Source organism: Antechinus flavipes, chromosome 3 (genome assembly GCF_016432865.1).
Source record: "Antechinus flavipes isolate AdamAnt ecotype Samford, QLD, Australia chromosome 3, AdamAnt_v2, whole genome shotgun sequence".
Classification (NCBI taxonomy): Eukaryota; Metazoa; Chordata; class Mammalia; order Dasyuromorphia; family Dasyuridae; genus Antechinus; species Antechinus flavipes.
The window spans coordinates 319,476,941-319,499,973 of record NC_067400.1 but is presented as its reverse complement, the minus strand read 5'-3'; the positions used below and the strand labels follow the sequence as shown (position 1 = coordinate 319,499,973).

At 36.9% G+C, this 23,033-nt stretch overlaps 1 protein-coding gene across 3 annotated transcripts in view; it reads left to right on the top strand.

The window, feature by feature from the left end:
- The window catches only part of LOC127554155 (myosin light chain kinase, smooth muscle-like), a 163,920-nt gene that overhangs the window by 71,328 nt on the left and 69,559 nt on the right, over positions 1–23,033 (top strand). Inside the window, exon 1 of one of the 3 annotated variants that reach the window (XM_051985435.1) lies at positions 6,003–6,215. The exons of 1 other annotated variant lie outside the window; for it this stretch is intronic. The gene's annotated coding sequence lies outside the window, so the exon portion shown is untranslated. Of the gene's footprint in view, positions 1–6,002; positions 6,220–23,033 lie in introns of those variants that run through there. One more of the 3 variants, XM_051985434.1, reaches the window with a different exon arrangement.

Below are 23,033 nucleotides of genomic sequence, written 5' to 3'. Positions count from 1 at the left end.
GTGTATGAGAAGTAGGGGTCTGAGGAGCTCTGGGGCTCAGGCTTTCCAATGGGAGACCCCAAGGGCAAAACCTCTGGAATAGGGGCAATGACTGCCTATTCTACTGGACAGAAAGACTAAAAACAGATCTCAAAAATCCAAATCAAATAACCAGGACAAGAAGGAACTAGTGCCTTCATTTTCAAAGTTAAACATGTCTGTGCAACCCTGAAAATTGGGTTCTTTCAGATGATTTACCTCCTTTTTTTTTGTCACTAGGTACCTGTTCTGGAATCTGTCCAATCTGTCACCTTCCTACCCAGCCCTTAACTGTCTCCTTTTTTGTTTTTACAACAACAAAAAAAAATCTTACAGTTTAAAGGGTCCATAGCTCCCTTTTGTCTACCACTTACCTGAGGCAGCTATTAGCTCTACAGCATTCCTTCCTAAAGCTATCTTCCTATCTTTTCTACTTTGAACATTTTGGGGAACTGGCTACTCCACAACACAACTAAGTACATTTAGCTCTGATTATTAGACAGGTTTTCCTTTTTTTTTTTTTTTTTTTTTTTTTTGAGAAATCTGCTATCTTGATAGTCTTAAAGCATTAATCATGTCAATCTCCTTCCCTTCTTCCCCCATTCAATAAACTCCATTGGTTTCCAGTCATCTCAAGGATCAAATATAAAATCCTCTAGTTGACTGTCAAACCCCTTCATAACCCAGCCCTTTCCTGCTTTTCCAGTCTTTTTACATCTTACCCCGCTCCATATATTGTGCAATACATTAACACTTGCCTCCTTGCTGTTCTTTGAATAAAACACTCCATTTCTTGATTGCATTTTCCTGATCATCCCTATGCCTAGAATGCTGTTATTCCTCCTTTCTGTTTTATGGGTTCTTGGCTTCAAGTCTTAGCTAAAATCCTGACTTCTACAAGAAGCCTTTTCTAATTCCTCTTAATACTAAACCTTTACCTCCAACTTGTCTATATCTTCTTTGTAAATAGTTATTTCTATGATGTCTTTCCCATTAGACAATGAGCTCCTTGAAATCAAAATTTGTTATTTGCCCTTCTTTGTATCTTCAGCATTTGGCACAATTCTTGGCACATGGACATATAAATACTTGTTGACTGTCATTTGTATACATTTACCTTAATTCTATTCTCTGGAACTACAATAGACTAAATAGAAAGAAACATAGATTGTTGTTGTTCAGTCATGTCTGATTCTTACACTACCCTATTTGGAGTTTTCTTGGCAAAGATACTGAAGTGGTTTGCCCCATTTCCTTCCTCAGCTCATTTTACAAATGAAGAAACTGAGGCATACAGGGTTAAGTGACTTGCCCAGGGTTACATAGCTAGTAAGTGGTGAAGGTTCATTTTCTCTCCTACCCACTCCCAAGTCACCTCTCTATCTATTTAATCTTTCCAATGAATGTATATATTTGTGAATGACAAGCAGCAGAGTTGGTGACCAGAAGAGGATTCCTATGGTCACAAAGTTGACACCAGGAGTTGCAATTGAACATTCATGAACATTCATGGAAATGCGAAAACTTAGGATAGTAATTTCATCTAGTGAGAGATGTCCATGAGATGGCCCAGCAATGGGGCTGCACACTTGACGGGTTCCCATGGAGACCTCGATTACCCATTTCAGTCCTATATCCCAGAAAGAAGAAGAGCAGAGTAGAAATCAGCCAGGGTTGCTATTCTCTGCCTTCTTTTTAGAAGTAAATCTGGTACAATGGAAAGAGCACTGGACTTTGAGCCAGGATCGACTCCTTGAGTCTTACCATTTGTGTAATCATAGATATGTTGTCTAATTTATATGAGCTGCAGTTTCCTTTCCTAGAAAATGGGAATGAGAATAATACTTATAATATCACAAAGCATTGTTATGAAGTTCATAAAGGCTTATGGGTTTTAGAGCTGAAAGAGAAGTTAGAAATCATCCATCTCATCATCAAATCATATATAATAATTCCTGCGGCTATATATTGACTTACAAAACCACATATTAACATCCTCTATATTCTTTTGTATTTTTATTTATTTTATTGAATGTTTCCCAGTTACTTTTTAATCTGGTTCCAGTTCAGCAGTTTGATGCCTTTGATCTAACCCAACTCCTTCATTTTATAGGTGGTAAAATTAAGGCTGAGAGATGACTTGCTTAGGGTGTCATTAATAATAAAGTGAGTGAGTGAGATTGAATTCAGATCTTCTGATAAAAATGTAGTGTTCTTTCCAATGGATAATAAAGACTTTCTATGAGTTGGTCAAGGTGAACAATCATTTATTAAAGGCTTACTCTACATGCCAGGGTTCTGTCCTAGTCCCTAGGGGTAGAGAGACAAATATAAAATAAGGCCTGTCCTCAAGGAGCTTACATTCTTTTTTTTTTTTTTTTCATGGTATTTTAGCTTTTTACTTACATGCAAAGATTGTTTTCAACATTCATTTTCGTAAGATTTCTTCCCTTCCTCCTTCCCCCTCCAAGACAGCAAGCAATTTGGTATAGGTTATACATGTATAATCATCCTAAACATATTCTGCATTAGTCATGTTGTAAAAGCAAAATCAGAACAAAAGGGGAAAAAAAAACAAGAAAGAAAAACAAAATTAAAAAATAAAATGAAAGTAGTATATTTCAGTTCATATTTAGTCTTCATAGTTCTCCCTTTGGGCACAGATGGCATTTTCCGTTCAAGTCTGTTGGAATTGCCTTGGATCAATATATTGTTGAAAAGAGCTAAATATGTTGTAGTTGATCATCATATAATCTTGCTGCTACTCTTCTCTTGGTTCTGCTCACTTCACTTTGTATCAGTTCATATACATCTTTCCAAGCTTTTCTGAAATCAGCCTGCTCATCCTTTCTTATAGAACAATAATATTTTATTACATTCCTATATCACAGCTTATTCAGCCATTCTCCAACTGATGGGCATCCATTCAGTTTCCAATGAGGAGCTTACATTCTACTGAAGGAAGAAAAAACCTGTGCATAAATATATATATAGAATAATTGTCGAGCAATTTTTGGCTTGTGAAGCACATTTGCACCTAGGGAAGGGGAGGTCATGAAATGCTTTATGTAGAAAGTATCACTTTAATGGAGTTCAGGGTAAAATAAGAGATTCTAAGAGACAGATGATGACATACATGAGGCAGTACTGCATTTCCAGTCATGAGGAATGACATCCAGTAAAAACACATGGAGAAAGAAGATGGAATGAATATGTAAGGAACAGGCAATTTGTCTGGCCCATAAAATATGAAAAGGAAATCTCATTATAGTTTTGATTATCTTATAATCAATCTAAAAATCTCAGACTAAGTTTGAAAGGGTTAGAACTAGAATGACATTGCACACTTGTACAAGAATCATATTCATCTATGTTGCAGAAATTTGACCAAGCCCTGGGATCATTTATAAATTATCAAGTTAAATTGAGAAGGGATGGAATTCCAAAACTTGGAGCTAGTGTGGTATCCTTGATGAACTTCCGGAGCAGGAATCATCCGGGGAGTGGAAGGCTTTGGCCAGATGGACCCTCTACTTCCAGTTTTAAAGGGTCCAGAGGATGGTGGATTCCCAACTTCCTTCCAGTGGCCTTTATGACATTCCTCTTTTAGCAGGTAGCATTATAGGCATCCTCAAGAGCCATTGACAAGATGAGACACTCTACAAGGAACCCAGTCAAGAAACCATATCATGCTTAAGCGAACAGAAGGACTTCCAGTAACCAACAACTATGGCTTGGTCCTTTGTCACATACTTACTTTCAACTTAAGAACAGTTTTCTCCAGACTATATTCAGGGGAGCATTTCACAGACATTACTTGCAGGGAGAGAAAGCAGATTTCTTGTATCAACTATTCATATTGTGACATCTTAAATATCTTAGCAACTAAGTCACTAAAAAATGACTTAAGACTGGCTGAAAAAAATGATTTAAAAAAAAACAAAACAATTTCATTTTATTTTCACCTCTGAATTCTCTTCCACCTTCCTTCCCTCCCCCATCTCACAAAGTGAGAAGAACAAAATCCATTACTAATATTTATTAATTAAATAATTCTCAACTAACAGTCTTGGAAAGAAATATACCATTGAGGAGGGCTCAAGCCAATGGCATTAGAGAAAGTCAACCTTGAGCCCTCAAGGATACCCCTATAACCTTCATGGAAGAGTTAGTTGGCCTTGCTCTTGTTATGAGAGTAAGAATTGGGATGAATATATTCCACAGTTTTTAAAGGCTACAAAAACTCACAAAGTCAGGTTTGGGCCAGCTTGTAAAGGGCTTTTAAAGATAAACTTTCGAATTTCTATTTGAATACTAGAATTTATCAAGTACTAAAGAGACATTCTCAGGTCTGACCTTTTAGAAAATCATTTTGTTATCTGTATAACTTTCATCAGCTGTCCAAACCCATACCTGGACTATTCTACCTCCTCAGCCCCTCCTCCTAGCTTCCTTAAAACTCAGCTTAAACTCCTGCCTCCACAGGGGACCTTTTCATGTATAATCTTTTCCCCCACTCACAATACCTTTTCTCTGAGATTACCGTGCATTTCTTCTTCTGTATATCTCTTGTAAGTACTTAGTCTCTTTCATATTTTTTTGTTGTTTAGTCATTTCAGTCATGTCTGACTTTTTATGACCCCATTTGATGTTTTCTTGGCAAAGATACTGAACTGATTTTCCATTTGACAGATGAGGAAACTGAGGCAAAAAGGGTTAAGTGACTTGTTCAGTCACACAGCAATGTGGCCTCTGTCTATTACCTAATATTTACTCCATTAGGATGTAAACTTCTTAAGGGCAGCGACTGTTTTGTCTTTCTTTGTATCTTATTTCTTATAGTTTTTGGTCCATTGTAAGCACTTAATAAATGCTTATTGATTGATAACCACTAGATTAGAAAGGAGAGACACATGAGGGAGACTAATCTGGAGTTTACTACAATAGTCCAGGTGAGAGGAATGAGGACATGAAGTAAGTTATTGCTGTGGGTGTGAGAGATTGTAGAGATGGAAAAGACAAAGTTTGGAAGCTGATTGGATAGGTGAGGTGATGGAGAGTGAGGAGCCAGTGAGAATCCTGAGTGACTAGCATGATAGTGGTAACAGAGGGACAGTTCAGTTTGAATTCTTTTTGGACAAGTTGAGTTTCAGGTGACTATGTGACATGTCATTTGAAATCTTCAGAGAATATGTTTGATGAGTTCACGAGAAAGTATAGGGCTGGATAGAGACATGGGGGCAACATCTGTGTAGAGATAATTCAGTTTTTGATTTGTAAGCCTTAAAGTGCTCTATAAATGTCAACTCTTATCCCTAGGTGCTCAGAACTAATGCATCCAGTTTGATTTCTTAGGCTGAAGACCAAGGACTCACTTTAAATGTCTGCTAGGACTGGCCCCTGTAAGGTCTTACTTCAGTTACCATGTCTAGGGAGTCTGCTTCAAGTCTGGTTCCAGATTCCTTTTGGGAACTGCAGAAGAGCAGTGTGCAATCTGTCAGTCCTAGGAGATGTCCCTACTTTAGAAGGAGTCTGGGCAAAACTCTCCCTCACAAGGCAGATCTGTCTAGCAACCTGGAGATGCTGTGTGATGTGCCATGTTAAGGATTGTAGTAGTTTTCCCAGTCCAGATGTGCCAGAATGCTAGGGGCTGTAGTTTTCCCAGTCCAGATGTGATGCAAGGATGTTCCTGGCCCAGTCAAAGGGTTCTCATTTCTGCATTTTTCTTCTTATTCTTTTTTCCCGGGGCAGAGACCACTGGGGCAAACTCTGCTCCCACACACACAGTTTGGAATCTGCAGCTCCAAACAAGTAGCAACCTGTGAGCTTCCACTTCTGGTCCCCCAGGGCCTCCATTGAAAATCCAGCCAGCCCGTAGCAGCAGAGGGCTTCAAAGGTCACTCCGGCTCGGTGGGTTAAAACAACAGATCGACTGGACCGGGCGAAGTTGGCTCAATGGTGAGCAGCCCAGTTGCAACATCTGTGAGCCCCATCAGAACAAAAGCCTTTTAAACTCCTGTGACCTGGGACTATCCCTTCCAACCAGCGCTATTGCTTGCTCCCTCTGCTCTCCTTTCCCTCCCAGACTCCCGGGAATGGACTTTGGAAAGGAAATCACTGCAATTAAGTGGTGAAGTGGGAAAGCTGCTGGTGAAGTCCTGCCTCAGAGAGAACCTGCCGAGGGGAGAGGCTGCAGGGTGGGTAAGGTTTCTCCGGCTTTACTGCCGGGCTCCTTCGCTTCACTTTGCCATTTTGCAATTTACCGAATAGTGAGCCGGGGCGACGCAAAGCTGGGTCGGCTCTTTTCGGGATTAGGAGAGATCAGGGCGCATACTGTGAGAATTTGTAGGGATTAGTGTGCAATTCGGAATTGATTCCAGCGGGGGGAGAAGGGAGAGTTGGGGCTATCTCCGTTTTGTCGTGAAGCTCTTGGGATCGCCACCGTCCTGGATTCGCGTTAGGCAGGCTGGGAGAACTGGGGGAGAAGCCCGAGATTGGGCAGAAATTAAGGAAGGTGTTTCCAGGGCTTCTTTTAATGAGAGAAAGGTGTTTTAAGAAATAAGGGAACTAAAAATGGTATTTTGGGGCAGCGAAAGAAGCAGCAAAAAACTAGCTGTATATAACCTGCTTTACCTATTGTCTTTTGATTGTGAATTATGGAAAAAACAATTATTCTCAGTAGTTCCCACCTTTTTCCACCCGCAAAAAAAAAAATCAGATTGCTGCAGGGTAGGAAGTCTATAATGCCTGTTTTAGAATTAAATAGTTAAATAGTGAGACTGAAAATTTTCTTTTTCTCTAATTGAACTCAGGAGATAATTTAAATAAAGTATTTTGAGTCAAAGTGAAATTGCTAAATGCTGCTTCTGGTGATGATTAATAAATTCTCTTGCCAAGGAAAATTGCCCTCACAGACTAACAATGGTTTAGTTTTTTGCCGTGGGGAACTGGAGCTCTCAGACTTTTTTTTTTTTTTTTTTTTTTTTTTTTTTTGTCTTTTTCTCTATCCTCTGTCCTGTTGCATCCCCACCCCCTACCCAACTTGTTGCTCTTTTGATCTCAGGGTTGTGGTTTTTTTTTTTTTTTTTTTTTCCTGAAGGAGCTTCCCCCAGCTGTGGGATTGTGGTTGCAGGGAGTATAGATATACAACTCAACTTGGAAATCCCCTAGCTTTTTTTATTTAGGAGAATGGACCCCCTAGTCATCGGGAAGAGGAAGAGGGACCTGGAGGCCACGGTTGTTTTGTTCTTGGGGTGTTGTTTTTTTTTAAATGAGCATTCAAAAAATGTCAGTGATTGTTGATTGCCAACGCGGAAGGAATCTGTTTATGTTGGTAATGACAGCTGGTGAGATGATGGCCTGAGAGTGAGTGGAGCTGGTTGGCGTGACTGCTGAATTGGAACTGAACCGTATTCCTAATACATGTGATGATTGAGTAACTCTATCCCCTCCCTCCTCACCTCGTTCTGTAAAGCCAGAACCACCCCCCCCCCCATTCTTCCACTGTTCCTTCCCTAACCTGAGGCCAGATTCATCCCTTTAGCCTGACACCCCACTACTGCAATCCCATTCCTCAACCCAGAAGTCAAACTGCCGGTTGCTTTTGATTTAGAGTCAAAGTGAACTTAGAGAGTTTTTAAAGATCAGGATTCTGGGAGATGACATGTTATCCCTTTCATTTCTATCTATAGTAATACTGCCCATATCTCGGAATCATTTCAAAGGCTACTTACTTAATGAAGGCTTTCCTGACCTTGTCTCTCCTGCCCCATCTTTCCCAAGGAGAGTTATTATCTTCTCTAGTTTATGCTTCCTTCATAGCTTATTATTCATTTAGCACAATCCATTTAGCCCCCCATTAACAAAAACTAGAAGGAAAATTACTGGAAAGTTCTTGCCTTCAGGAAATTCTAGATTTGAGAAGATGTCCATAGCATGTCAAGACCTCTTGGGTTTCCTTATTCAGACCCAATAGTTTTTTTTTTTTTTTTTTTTTTTAATTAGAAACCATGGAAGTTGTGTGGTGGTACTTGTGATAGAAACAGGAGTGGTGATGGTGTGTGGGAGGATAAGGGAGAAAAAAGAATGTAGGACTACCTTGAAGGGGAAGAGATTGGTAAAAGATCTAATAGAAAAGCCCTTCCCTACGTTGGCTAGCTCCCAGTCTGGGGGTGAGTGGGAATTGAGTTTCTTTCCTCATCTATTTTTCCCTTCTATTGGAAAAGACATAGTTCTTCCCCTCTTGGGAGACCCCCAGTTCAATTGAGGATATGGGAAAAACTAAGAGTAAGTAAATATAAGACATTGACATTGAAAGACATTGACACTGATGATGTGGAAAGAATTATTCAAATAATATTTGTCTAATTTTACTCACATATACACACACACAGAAAACTAAGTATGAGGTCATATTATGGACTAGAAATGGATTGCTTTGGAATCAGAACTGACTAATATCCATGTGAACTTTATCAAGTCACTTTATTTCTGAACCTCAGTTTCCTCAACGGTAAAATTAGGGAAATTGATCCTTTCAGATCTGGATCCTCTGAAGGTTTCAGAATGATTCAAGTGACTAGAACAGGTAAGATTAGATTAGGAGAATATTTGTATGGAGGTGAGTTGGGAGTAAAGATTAAGACAGAATAGGGGATATTGAATGAAGATGAACAATGTGTTAGCTTCTCACCATGTGTGCCTTCCTGATAGTTCTCACAGGACTAGACCTGAATAAGTGAGAATTTAATTTCTGGGAAATAATTTCCTATCATGATCCATTATGGGGATTGTTGTGGTAGTAAGGACACAAAAATGAACAAATACATATTGGGAAAAAAGTAATAGCATGGGTCTTAATGTCTTCTCACCAGCCCTGTTGCAGTAGTCCTAATTAAACACCTATCTTCCGGAAACTATCCTCTTCAAAGTGATTAAAATAATGTTCATTGGCTCTCACTTGCCCTTAGAATAAAAGGCAAACTTCTCAACTTGGCATTTTAAACCTTACTTAACCTAGCTCCAGCCTGCCTTCACTGGCTTATTTAACATTATTCCCCTGCATACTCATGCTGTTTCAGCCCTGACTTTATGGGGCATGTTTCCCCACACCTGGAATGCACTCTCTCCGGGCCCCTAAGTTTGTCCAAGCTGCTCTCTTGTTGCTCATGCCCCATCTTTGTTGCTCTGATGCTTTATTCCAAAATACTCATCTGACATTCCTTAATGTTTTTTCTTTTAAATTTAAGTATTCCCCACCCCCCTCAGTTATATGTACGAACAATTTTTAAATGATTGATTTCCTGACACTCTGTGGCCCAGTCCCATAGCTTGGATTCCTGATTTCTGCTTTTGCCAACTTCTTATTTCCTGCCTCACAACACTTGCCAACCCTGAATTCCATATAGACAAATAGTCCTGGCACCTTTTTCTGCCACCTATGACAATGACTTGCCCTGTCATTGTCACTGAGATTCTGTCAAGAGACTTCTACAGTGAGCTGTTTGATGTGAATAGATCTAAAATCTGATTCCTTTTTGTACTGACTGAGTAAAAGTTAGCCTTCTTACCCACTGGCTAGTTACAGTAGCCCTAAGTCAAGACAATTAACTGTCATTGTTAATTCTATGATTCAGAAGTTAGTTGGGTTTTTAAAAAATAATTTATCTTCTTCTACTCTATCAGTCTCCCCTTCCCACTCTCTCTCTGCTGTCCCACCTGTTTGACTTTTTCTGTTTCTGATTTGAGTTTCTTTGCTTCTCCTTAGGCAACCTGGAAGTGCCTCCCCAACCCCAGGTTTCTAGGGACTCATTGTACTGATGCTGTACTTAGTACAGATTAGTTTAGTTTAAAAAAAACAAAAAACTTAAAATCTTCATGCTCAAGTTATTCACCAGCCTCAGCCTCCCAGTAGAAGCCATATAACATATTTGGTTGAAATTATTTCTCAAGAGTTAAGTTTTTAGCATGTTTCTCTTCTAGCTCTCCCATAAAACATTGCTGCTTAATCCTCACTTTTTCCTCCTCTGTTTTGTTCTTTAGAGTAAGAGTTCTTAACCAGAGATCCATAGTCATATATGTTATGGTATATACACATATTATATATATGTTTACATATAAATATATCTATTATATTTGTATTATATATGTATATTTATGTTCTTCTGTTTGTTTCTCTAGAGCCCAACTTTCTAAACAGTTGGGATCTTATAACTGAATATGGAACATGAAATTATGAATTATTATCATTAAATATTTGATTTGTATGCCTATTTTATATTTCTATATACCTGGGGTCATGTAAAAATTTTTCAGGCAAAATTGGGTCTTGATTAGAAAGTTTAAAGAAGCTTGAGTAAGGGTTCTTAACTCCAGTTCCATGCATATGTATATATGTGTGTATGTTATATTATATATAATATCTGTATACATGTGTTTATATATGTATATATATGTGCGTATATATATGCACACATTTGTATATATGTGTATAAGTATATAAATTGTATATATAGAGGTCTTTAACCAGGGATCCATGAATACATACATAAAAATATATTTATTGTGAGATATAATTATTTATATTTATATATTATTGTATGTATATTGTATGTATATACATCTCATTCTTGTCATTCACTTTATTTTCTATAAAGTCACCACAAACGTTGAATTAACAAATACTGAATTATGGCTCTTAGTGGAAATAATATGGTTTAGATTCCTAGGACCCTCTGGTCATAATATTCACTTTAGTGCCTTCCAGAACTGCTTCATGTATATACAGATTAGCAAATTTCATCTTTCTTTTTCCTGAATGTACTAAATTGTTGATTCATTAACATTGAACTCACAGTGAAGAGAACTATAACTAATACTTAAACAAAACTAATATAACATTTATTTTCTCTATAAGATAATAGCACAGCCTTCTTTCGCTTAAGAACAGTACTTGGGCACTATGCATAGGGCACATTTTAAACAGTGAAGTCACCAACAAAAAGCACAAAAATCTGAAAAGTGTGCAAAAAATGATATTTGTTTACAGTATAAGAGATGATCATATCGCATTCCTTGTCTTCTTAAAGCAGGGAGAGAAGAGAGAGAATTTGGAACTCAAAATTAAAAAAAATTGTTAAAAATTGTTTTTATATGTAATTGAGTTACCTAATATGTACATTCTTAACTGAAATTGAACAAAATGTTTCTTGTTTCATCTCTCATATTTTTTTAAAATTACATTTTTTTCAATTTTTTGCTGTTCTGCACATGTATGAGAATTTTTTCAAAAGCAGTATGAGTCAAATTTTTCATCATTCTGTATATGCTTATGTATGATTACAAAAGAACCACAATTCTTGAATTGGGGATTACAAATAAATTTTACTAAGTAGATGAATTCACAAATATGTAATCCACAAATAATGAGGATTAACTGTATATGTTCACAAGCTCCTACCTGGTTAAGCATCCCTATTCTAAGAAACAGAAGATTTTAGAGGACTGGGGATTAAATCTTGGGAAACACCTGAATTTACTGGGTGCCCATAGAAGAGAAGTTTGAGTCCAAGCAATAAATACATAAATGCATACAGAATGTATTTTATGCTCACAGAGCTTTCCCCCATTCCAGTTAAGAGTCCTTATTCAATATGTGTATATTATATATAACATTTTATTATATTATGAATGTTATATATTATAAATATATGGTATGTTTCAATATCACTGATTTCCTTTAGATTTCTCTGTATTTTATTTTAGGTATTTAAAAACATTCTGAAAAGGCATCTAGAAATTTCACCAGACTGCCAAAGGGTTCCATGACACACAAAAGACTTAGAGCCCTTGCTCGAGAGTGTATCCCTTAGTGATTGATCATCTATTCCTGTGGCTTCTTTATTACCTTTTCCATGGATGGTTCTCAAGTCAAGCTGTGTTTTTTGTCCTGGGCTCAAGGACTGAGTTTAGCATTGCCCGATTAACTGTATATGTTCACAAGCTCCTACCTGGTTAAGCATCCCTATTCTAAACAGAAGATTAGAGGACTGGGGATTAAACCTTGGGAAACACCTGAATTTACTGGGTGCCCATAGAATTTATTAAGCAACTGGTACAGGGCAATTAAGTGGTTCAGTGGTTAAAATGCTAAGCCTATGGTCAGAAAGCCTCATCTTCCTGAGTTCAAATTCAGCTTTGGACACTTACTAGGTGTGTGACCCTGGGCAAATCACTTAACTCTGCCTCAATCGGTCAAATGAACTGGAGAAGGAAATGGAAAATCACTCTAGAACCTATGCCAAGAAAACTCCAAAATAACTGGAGCTGTGCATACCCTTTGATGTAGCAATACTACTACTAGGTCTGTATCCTAAAGATGTTTTTTAAAAAGGGAAAAGAATCTATTTGAACAAAAATATTTATAGCAATTCTTTTTTAATGTCTGAGAATTGGAAATCGAGGGGATACCCATCAATTGGGGAGTGACTGAAGAAGTTATATATAGTTGTAATGAAATATTACTATAGTATAAGAAATGACAAGCATGATGATCAGAAAAAACTAGGAAGACTTAGGTGAACTAATGAAAAATGAATTGAGCTGAACCAAGGGATCATTGTACACAGTAACAAAATTTTATGATAAAGAACTGTGAATGGTCTAGCTATTCTCAGTTAAACCACTAATCCAAGATAATCCCAAAGGATTCAGCATGAAAAATTCTATCCACCTCTAGAAAAAGGATCTGACATTGTATAATATACACCATATGTATGAATATACACCAATATCTCTTTCTCTCTGCCCCTCCCTTCCTCCCTATCTTCTTTCCTCCCTCTCTCCCTTCCTCCTTCCTTCTCTTCTTCCCTCCTTCCTTCCCTCCTTCCTTCTTTTTCTCTTTCTCTCTGTCTCTTTCTTTTTCTCTCTCTCTCTCTATTTCTTTCTCTTTCTTATTTTCTTTCTCTTTCTTTTTTCCTTCCTTCCTTCCTTCCTTCCTTCCTTCCTTTTTCCTCTTTCTTTCTTTCCAAATTGCTTTCCATTTCAAGGAGTGGAGAGGGGAGGGAAGAAGGAATAGAATTTACAAACGAAAAATTTAAAAAAACAATAAATTATAAAAAATTGTCTTTATAAGTAATTGGGGGAAAAATAAAATATTATTTTTGGGGGAGAATAAAACTTTTTAAAAATTAATAGTTTTTCCCCCCAATACATGCACAGATAGTTTTCAATATTCACCTTTACAAAACCTTGTGTTCCACATTTTTCTCCCTTCTTCCCCTTTCCTAGACAGCAAGCAATTTGATATAATTTAAACATGTGCAGTTCTTCTAAACATATTTCCATATTCATCATGCTGCTCAAGAAAAATTCAGATCAAAAAATGAAAAACACACAAGCAAACAACAACAAAATGTGAAAATATGTTTTGACTCACTTCAGTATTTTTTAATAATAACTTATTTTTCAAGATAACATGCAAAGTTTTCAACATTCACCCTTGCAAAACTTTGAGTTCCATAAAATAAAATATTATTTAAAAAGAAATAAATGACAATATACATAGAATGCCAAAATGGGATCACAAAGAGTCAGACATAGTGATAAGCAACTGGAAATCGAGTGGATGCCCATCAGTTGGGAAATGGCTGAATAAATTATGGTATATGAATGCTATGGAATACTATTGTTCTGTAAAAAATGATCAGCAGGATGATTTTAGAGAGGCTTGGGGAGACTGACATGAACTGGTGCTCAGAATCAGGAGATCATTGTACGCAATAACAGCAATATCATACAATGATCAGTTCTAATGGACATGGCTCTCTTCAACAATGAGATGATTCAGGCCACTTCAATGATCTTGTGATGAAGAGAGCCATCTACACCCAGAGAGAGGACTATGGGAACTGAATATGGATCATAGCATAACATTCTCATCTTTTTTTGTTGTTCGCTTGCAATTTATTTTCTTTCTCATTTTTTTTCCTATTTGATCTCATTTTTCTGATTGTGATTGTGAAAATATGTACAATAGAATTGCACATGTTTAACACATACTGGATTACTTGCTGTCTGGGGGGAGGGAAAGGGAAGGAGAAAAAATTTGGAGCATGAGGTTTTACAAGGATGAATATTGAAAACTCTCTTTGCATGTAATTTGAAAATAAAAAGCCACAATTTAAAAAGTCAGACATGATTGAAAAGACTGAACAACAAAAGTTGAGGTTCTGTGAGATGTAGCAACTTCTCTGTAGTCACATAGCTAGTAGCTGTCAGAGGCCAGTCTTGTTTTCGATTTTCTAACTTCAAGTACTACATTTACTGTTATACATGCTGCAGATCCATTTAGGCTACACTCCATCTGGCTTTTTCCTTATATGAAAACACTCCTTTATTCTCCTGCTTAAATGTATAATACATACCTATCTATTGCCTATAATCTAATATTCAAACTTCCAAGTCTGGCTTTCAAAACCCCAATAATCAGCCACATCCTTCTTTTAATTCAACCCAGGAAACATTCATTAAGTACCTACAGTATATGTGCAAGCTCACCCTCTGACCCCCCATACTGGGCTACTCAAAGATGCCCAAACCATGTCCAATATATTCCTGCCTTGGCTAGCTCTTGCTGAATATACTGCCTGGAAAGCCCCACTGTGCAGATCTTCCTCAAGGCTCAGCTCAAGTCCCACCTTTCCCATGATATTTTCCCTGAGCACCCTCCCCTGCAATGGTTCGAGCTTGCCTCTTGCCTCACATTATCTTTTCATATGTATATATCTTAACGACAGAGACTCTAAGACTATGGAGGACAGAGGAGTGTTATGTTTTACTGCATTCCACACACCCCCCAGCACGTGGTAGCTGCTCAATGAAAAGATTTAATTCTCCTCTTCCTTTTGCAGGGGGTTGGAAGCACAGCAACTGGGCACGGGCTAATTTCCTCTATTAATGCAGATAGGCAATATGTCCAAAGTGAGATGTAACACAAATCTTTCTCACTTTAGAACAGGCTCTTTATCCATTATGTATCATTTTCTATTTACTCTTCCATGACATATTTTACTAACATACATTTTTTTTAACTCTTATCATTTTGGCCGTCTGTGGGAAAACTTTTTTTTTTTTTCACCAATATCAAAAACCTTCCTTGACTTATAATGAGACTTGTTGTTCAGTCTTGCCACTCTTTGTGATTCCATTTGGGTTTTCTTGGCACATACACTGGAGCAGTTTGCTATTTCCTTCCCCAACTCATTTTACAGAGGAGGAAACTGAGGCAAATAGAGTTAAGTCACTTGTCAGGAGTGTCTGAGACTAGATTCTCATTCAAGAAGATGAATCTTCCTAACTTCAGGTCCAGTGTTCTATCCACCCCATCACCTCACTGTCCTATAGCGAAACGACATCATTTTTGACATTTTGCAAAACATTTTCCTCACAATAACCCACTGAGGTAGATATTACAGATATTATTAATCTTATTTTTTATATGAGAAAACTAGTTCTGGGTAAAGTGACTCCCTCACAGACATACGATTTTATGACAGAACCTGAAACTTGAACTCGGGTGTCCTGAGTCTTGTGTCATTGCACGTGTCATTGGACTGTGATCCAGTGCTCTTTTTTTTATACACAAGGGACTTGAAGACTAGGAAGGACTCTGGGTGTGGAAAGAAGATATAACTTCCAGGAGGGAAGCTATTTGACAAGATAAACATGCTATGCCAGCCTTAGCAGTCTGTTAATTTTCTGAGAGTCTAATAGAGTCTCTCCCTGAACCTTCATCTCAGAACCAAGTCTATCACTCAATAAGCATTTATTCTGCACCTCCTATATATGTCAGGCATTGTGCTAAGCACTGGGAGATACACAGAGAGGCAAAAATAAGTCACTGAATTTGAGGAGCTCAATTCTAATGGGGGAGAGAACAACTATGCACATACAAGGTGAACAGTGTCAATGGGAAATTACTTCAGAGGGATAGTACTAGCTTGGATGGGGTGATGGAGAAAAGAGAGACTGGGAAAGGCCTCCTTCTAAGGAATATTGAGGGCATTCCAGGGAGGAGCTAGTTAAAAGGCACAGAACCTAGAGATAGAATACTGGGGGTTAGGAACAGCAAGAAGGCTGATGTCAAGCTGCATTAATATGTAAGAAGACCAGAAGGGTAGGAAAGGGCCTATTGTGAAGGGCTTTGAAAACTAAACAGAGAATTTTATATTGGTTCCTATGATCCTATAATTCTCCTGTTCATAAGCGATTGTTTTTCAAATTCTTTTAGTCTTCCATAGTTCACCCTTCCCAGGGAAAAAAAAAATCTGTATGTGTGGGGTGTGTCTTTTTCCCCCTTTTATCCAAGCTGTAATTGGATTTGGTTTCTTTTTGTCTCTTTTGAGGAAGAGGGAATGGAGTTCCTTCTGTGCTTTAAGCCTCTTAGACCTAGGAAAACTTCTATGAACAACAGAGTGAAGTCAGCAGAACCAGAATTCATACAATAATAACAACATTGTAAGACTTTGAATTTGAAAGACTTAGGGACTCCCATCAATGAATTGAACAACTCTGATGCCAAAGAAGTCATAAAGAGACATGATGTCCTGATTGAGAGGGGATATACCAAGTGAAAATTGAGATGATTGCATTTTTGCACTTGACAGATACAAACATTTGTTTTGCTTGGCTATATATGTCTCAAAAGAAAGAAATAAGGAGGGGGAGGTAGGAAGATGAAATGGATCTTGATTGATTAAAAAAAAAAACTTTAAACCTATTCAACATGTAAAGGACTGCTTGCCATCTAGGAGAGGGGGTGGAGGGAGGGAGGGGAAACATCGGAACAGAAATGAATGCAAGGGATAATGCTGTAAAAAATTACCCTGGCATGCGTTCTATCAATAAAAAGATATTAAAATTAAAAAAAAAAAACTTAAAAAAATGTTCTCCCTTTTTCCTACATAGTTACCAGGACTTAGGCAGGGAGATCTTGGGAGAAAATGACAGAAATTAGTCTTTGTAGCTCAATTGTCTAGCCCAATCCAAAAGTATGTTCTGAATTCAGTGGCAAAGAAGAAATAGCCTTCTCCCCTACCTCTCCTTCCTTACCCTTCCTTTCTTTTAGCTCCTGAAGCCTTTTGTTTTATTTTTTTGTGTGTCCTTTTATGATTTTAGTGGCATTTTATTTTATGGTTTTAGTGGAGATACTTAGGATGATTAGGATGTCTGAGATGGAGAGGAATGAGAAGTTAAAAGTAGCTTCTGTCATTGTAATGCAAATTATTATATGCTTTCTTCCATTGAACTTATCAGACTTTTCAGATGTAGCATTGGCCTTGTTAAAAATCAAACAAACAAAAACCCAACAACAAAAATTTAAACAGAAACCAAACCACTGTTTATAGCTCTGTTTAAAAATCTCTTTTTATTATGAATACATATATGTTTTAAAATATTCTGAGAAAGTACTCTTTTGAGTATTATGGGTCAACAGGCATAAAAACGATGGGCTGTCTTGTGGCCTGATGTGTGTCTGGTAGAATGTCAGTGCATTGCTGCAGGACGCCTAAAACCCAGCCTGTGTCTGTACTGAGTCTGATGGCAAGAGGGTACCTAAGGATGAGTGAACTGCCCATCATCAAAGCTTCTGGGTCAGTCTGCATGGGAGTCAGGCCTCTGGAAAGAAAGGAAGAAAAGAAGGGAGGGAGGGAGGAAGAGAAAGAAAGGAAGGGCGTTCCATGAGGGTAAGGATGGAGTCTTACCTTAAACCTTAATTAATTAAATTAATTAATAATATTCGGCATGTGGTAGGCTTTGAAGGTTAAGGCAGAAACTCACAATTCCTTCAGCTTATTTGCTATATTGTACACAGGAGACCATTCTATGCAGATACAGATAATTAGCTAGGCAACAAACACCTAGCAACCTGGATCTGTTGGGGAAGAAAGTGGAGGGGAGAGATGAGAGGGAAGGAGGCTCTTGCTTTTTGAGAGATGGAAGTTATTCTCTTATTATCTGGGGGAAAAAAAAACTTGGAATAAGGTTGGGGGAATAGGCTAATAATCCTTTGTTCATAAAAATAAAAAAGATAGTTGAATAGGGAGACTGCTGAGCTCCAGTAAGGAATCTATCACCAGTCAAAAGGTGAAACTTGGAATACCTGGTGAAAATCACCATGCACAATTAAATATTGAATTCAAGGTAATCAATTCTGTGATCAAAGGATATGAACAGACAATTTTCAGATGATAAAATGTAAGTCATTTATAGTTATATGAAAAAATGCTGTAAATCACTATTGATTAGAGAAATGCAAATTAAAAATACTCTGAAGTACCACCTCATACCCCTCAGATTGACTAAGATGACAGGATAAGACAATGATAAATATTGGAGGGGATGTGGGAAAACTGGGATGGCAATGCATTGTTTGTGGAGTTTTGAAATGGTCCAACCATTCTGGAGAGTAATATGGGAACTATGCCCAAAGGGCTATAAAACTGCACACCCTTTGATCCAGCAGGGCTATTACTGGGTGTGTATCCCAAGAAAATCATAAAAAAGGGAAAAGGATCTACATGTGCAAAAATGTTTGTAACAGTTCTTTTTGTCATGGCAAGAAAATGGAAAAGAAGTGCCCATCAGTTGGGGAATGGTTGAACAAGTTGTGGTACACGAAAGTGATAGAATCCTTTGTTCTTTAAAAAATGATGAACAAGCTGGTTATAGGAAGGCTTGGAAAGATTTACATGAACTGATGTTGAGTGAAACAAGCAGAACCAGAAATATGTTATACACAATAGCAACAAGAATATATGATGATCAACTATGAAATTCTTGGTTCTTAGTAGTTCATTGATCCAAATAAATTCCAACATACTTTGGATGAAAATGCCCTCTGCATCCAGAAAAAGAACTAAGGAGACTGAATGTAAATCAATACATGCTGTGTTCACTTCTTATTGTTTGTTTGTTTTTTATCTCTTCCATGGTTTTTTCCTTTTGCTCTGATTTTTTTTCTCTCAAAATGATTCATAAAGCAATGTGTATTGAAATAAATAAACTTATTAAAAAGGTTAATCCATTTTGGAGAGCCATCTGGAATTGTGCTCAAATAGTTATAAACTACCTATATCCTTTGACCCAGCAATACAACTACTAGGTCTGTTTGCAAAGATAACTAAGGAAAAAGGAAAAGAACATAAATATTTATAGTTTCTCCTATATAGTTCTCTTTGTGGTGGCAAAGAAGTGAAAATTGTGGGGATGCCCATTGATTGGGAAAGGGCCAAACAATGGTTGTGCTATAAGAAATGATGAATTCAATGATCTTAGAAAAACATGGAGTTACATGAAATAAGGAAGAGTGAAATGAGCAGAATCAAAAGAATATTGTATACAGTAACAGCAATATTGTTTTAAGAACAATTTTGAGACAATAAGTCATTTGGACTATTATAAACACCTAAATTAATTATAAAGTACATGTGAAGAAAGACACTTCATATCTAGAGGAAGAACTGATAAATAGAATTATAAATAGAATAATTTTACATATATATAACTATTTGTGTCTAATGGTAGTCATTTCTGGAGATGGGAAGGGAAGGAAACAAAAAGGGGGGAAAGATGATTTTATTGTGTATTTTTAAAATTAAGTTGTTTATAATAGATTTATTTCAGTTTCATGTGCAGTCATCTTTTTAAAATTATGTTATAGAAATGCTTATTTCATTCCATAAATTAAAAATTAAATTAATAAAAAAAATTAAGGTTTGACTCAACTAAACTTAAGATACTGAACTATTTTAGATGCTTATATTTCTTTTAAATAGCATAGCAACATCACACACATATATGTATACATCTGTTTAAATATAAAAATCATATATGTATATTATATAAATCTATGTATATATAACTGTGATGTCTAAATTTAGCAAAATTTTATTTTTAATAGAAAACATAGTTAAGGAAAATAGCTAAATTCATACAGAGGCTTGAATATTGTGGGGCTTTTTTTAACTTAAAAAAAAAGCTTTTTTTTTTTTTTTTTAAAGCTTTTTATTTTCAACATTAACCCTTGCAAAATCTTGTGTTCAATTTCCTCCCCTCTCCCTCACTCCCTCCTCTAGATGGCAAGTAATCCAATATATATTAAACATAGTAAAAGTAATATGTTAAATCCAATATTGCATATTGTTTTTATGTATAGTTTTCCCCAGTACAGTGGAAGCTTCTTGAGGAAGGAGACTTATTTTTTTTTCTCTGTATTGTTAGGGTTTAGCATAGTGCTTAGCATGTAGTAGATGTTTAATAAATATCTTTTGACTGATTGACTCCATATCATTTTATATATAGTTTTCTCCAGCACGGTGTAAGCTCCTGAAGGGGGAGGGACTAATTTTTTTGTTTTGCTTTGTTTTTAAGTTTCCTTTGTCTCCCAAGAGGTTAGTACAGAGACTGGCACAAAATAAGTGCTTAAGAAATGCTCGATTCATTGATAAGATGGCTTCATCCTTATCAATGTATTCCGAGCTCTATGTTCTCTGCAAAACTGTGATAGCTAATTTTTTTAGAACTTTTTTGTTAAGATTATGAAAAAATAACTCATTCTCTTAGTGACTGTATGCTTAATTTGCAGGCATAATACCCTAATGTGATTCAGCAGCTATCCATATGCTTGGTTTACAAATCCATAGCTGTACCATTAGTAGCAGACACTCCATTTTAAAACATGAAAATATAAAAATATAATGTTCTAGTAGCCCAGCCAACACAGCCCCAGCGGTCCAGCCAAGGTTGTTACCACCCGTGTGTGACTTGTGTGATTCCATCTTGCCTTTATGTGTCATTCTCTAAATTTGTGTAACAGCAGACATCCCATGAAGCATGCATGGCGAAGGCTTGGGCCCCAGTCACTTTCAGAGACACACACATGTGCTTATTGCTGAAGCTTGACCTACTCCCATATGTGCTTCGAAAAGCATTACACTTGGAATGATCCTTCTCTCTCTTTCCCATCTCCCATCTTCAACAGACCCTTTTTTTGGTAGGGGGGCTTTCCTCCATGCAGAATTACTCTTCTAGATTTATTTTGTTTTATTTCTTTTCACTCATTATACTATGTTCTAACCAAATGATATACTGCGTTTTCCTCAGATGGGCCATTCCATCTCCTGCCTTCATGTCATCATATAGATTGCCCACATGTCTGGAATGTATATATGCTTCTTAGAATCCTTTTCTTCCTCCAAGGCTTGATTTGGCTGCTTTCTCTTATCAAAAGCCTTTCTTGTTTCCCTTAGTAGTCAGAGCTATTTTTTTTCCTTCGAATTTTCCATTTGCTTTTTATGTGGATTCTACCAAATGTCATCTAAGGAATCACATTTCCTTGAAAAGGGAGCTTGCTTTGGAAAAAGAGTATAGGGATTCAACTTTTCCTTCTGTTACTTACAGGTTATATGACCTTAAGTTTTACTTAGACATAATCTCCTCATCAATAAGATGAAGACAGTTGTATTAGAACTCTCAGGTTCTTTTTTACTTCCAACTCTATGATCCTGTATGTGATTTCAGTTGCCTTCATCTATTATGTCTGTGCTGCATTACCCCAAATTCATTGAGAGGAGAGACTGGTTTTCAGGTGTAATTTTTTTTTTAACATCCTTAATACCTACCATAATGTTTTATGTATAATTAAGAGAATTACGTGCTAGTTGAATAGACTATGATTCCATAATTTTATGAATTGGAACTCCTTCAGGAAGTCTTATCATGTCAACCTCCTCTTCCTTTTGTTAGAATAGAATAGAAAAGAATAGGATAGTGTGGTGCATAGATCCTTGGGGATCTCCAAGTCTCATTCAGGCTGTTCTGCAGCATTGAAATTATTTTCATAATAATATTAAGGCATTATTTGCCTCCCTTTTCTGACTACATATTTGTGTGAGGCTAGATTTTCTTCATACATTTCAACCAAAATAACATTTCACAACAGATTGAATGCAGAAGTAGATAGAAGACTCCAGCTGTCTTCTATTAGATTAGACATTAAAGAAATTTGCAAAAACATGTAAAATCATGCCATTCTTCTCAATACATTTTTTTTGTTTTGGAAAATATAGGGCTTTTTCCATAAAAAATTATTTTATTTCTCCTAATATATACTTGATTTTTTGTCATTTTTATAAGAACATGTATTTCAGTTTTATTGATTTAAATTTCTAATACAGCAAATGTCAATCCATATCACCCACATAAAAGTTCTTTGGATTCTTCAGTAATTTTTAGAATGCAAAAAGGTTCTGAGACCACAAATTTTGAGAACCACCAGACTAGGAAAATCCCAGAAACTGAGAAACAATCGTCACCTCACAAAGTACACTCCATCTTCCATTTCTGCCTTTGTATTGTCCATCCCATAAGCCTGGAATGTACTTCTGATATAAAGTCTAGGTCTTTCCTTAAGATGAAACTCAAAATCCTTTCCTGCTTTCCCTAGCTAGTGCTCTCACTCCCAAAACACATTGCATTTATTTATTTACTGAGACAATGGGGGTTAAGTGACTTGCCCAGGGTCACACAGCCAGGAAGTGTTAAGTGTCTGAGGCCAGATTTGAACTCAGGTCCTCCTGACTTCAGGGCTAGTGCTCTATCCAGAGCACTACCTAGCTGCTCCATGAATGTCATTTTTTACTAATAACTTGCATGAAAACATGGAGGGCACATGTAAGAATTTTTTATATCACACAATGTTGAGAGGGAAAACTAATTCCAATGGTGACGGCATCAATGTTTAAAAACCAGATCTTAAAATATCGGGGAACTTTAGGAAAGTAGAGTCCTATAAGGTGCCCCTGGAAGTGAAATCAGAGCGTGGAATAACTAGATATAAAGGTTAAGGAGTTTAAGATCAAGGAGGGTGGGGCAAGTGGAGTAAACTTTGTAGCTGCCCCCGCATTGCCTTTATTTAATTTGTATCATCACTTGTTCCCTTTATGTTTACGTTGTGT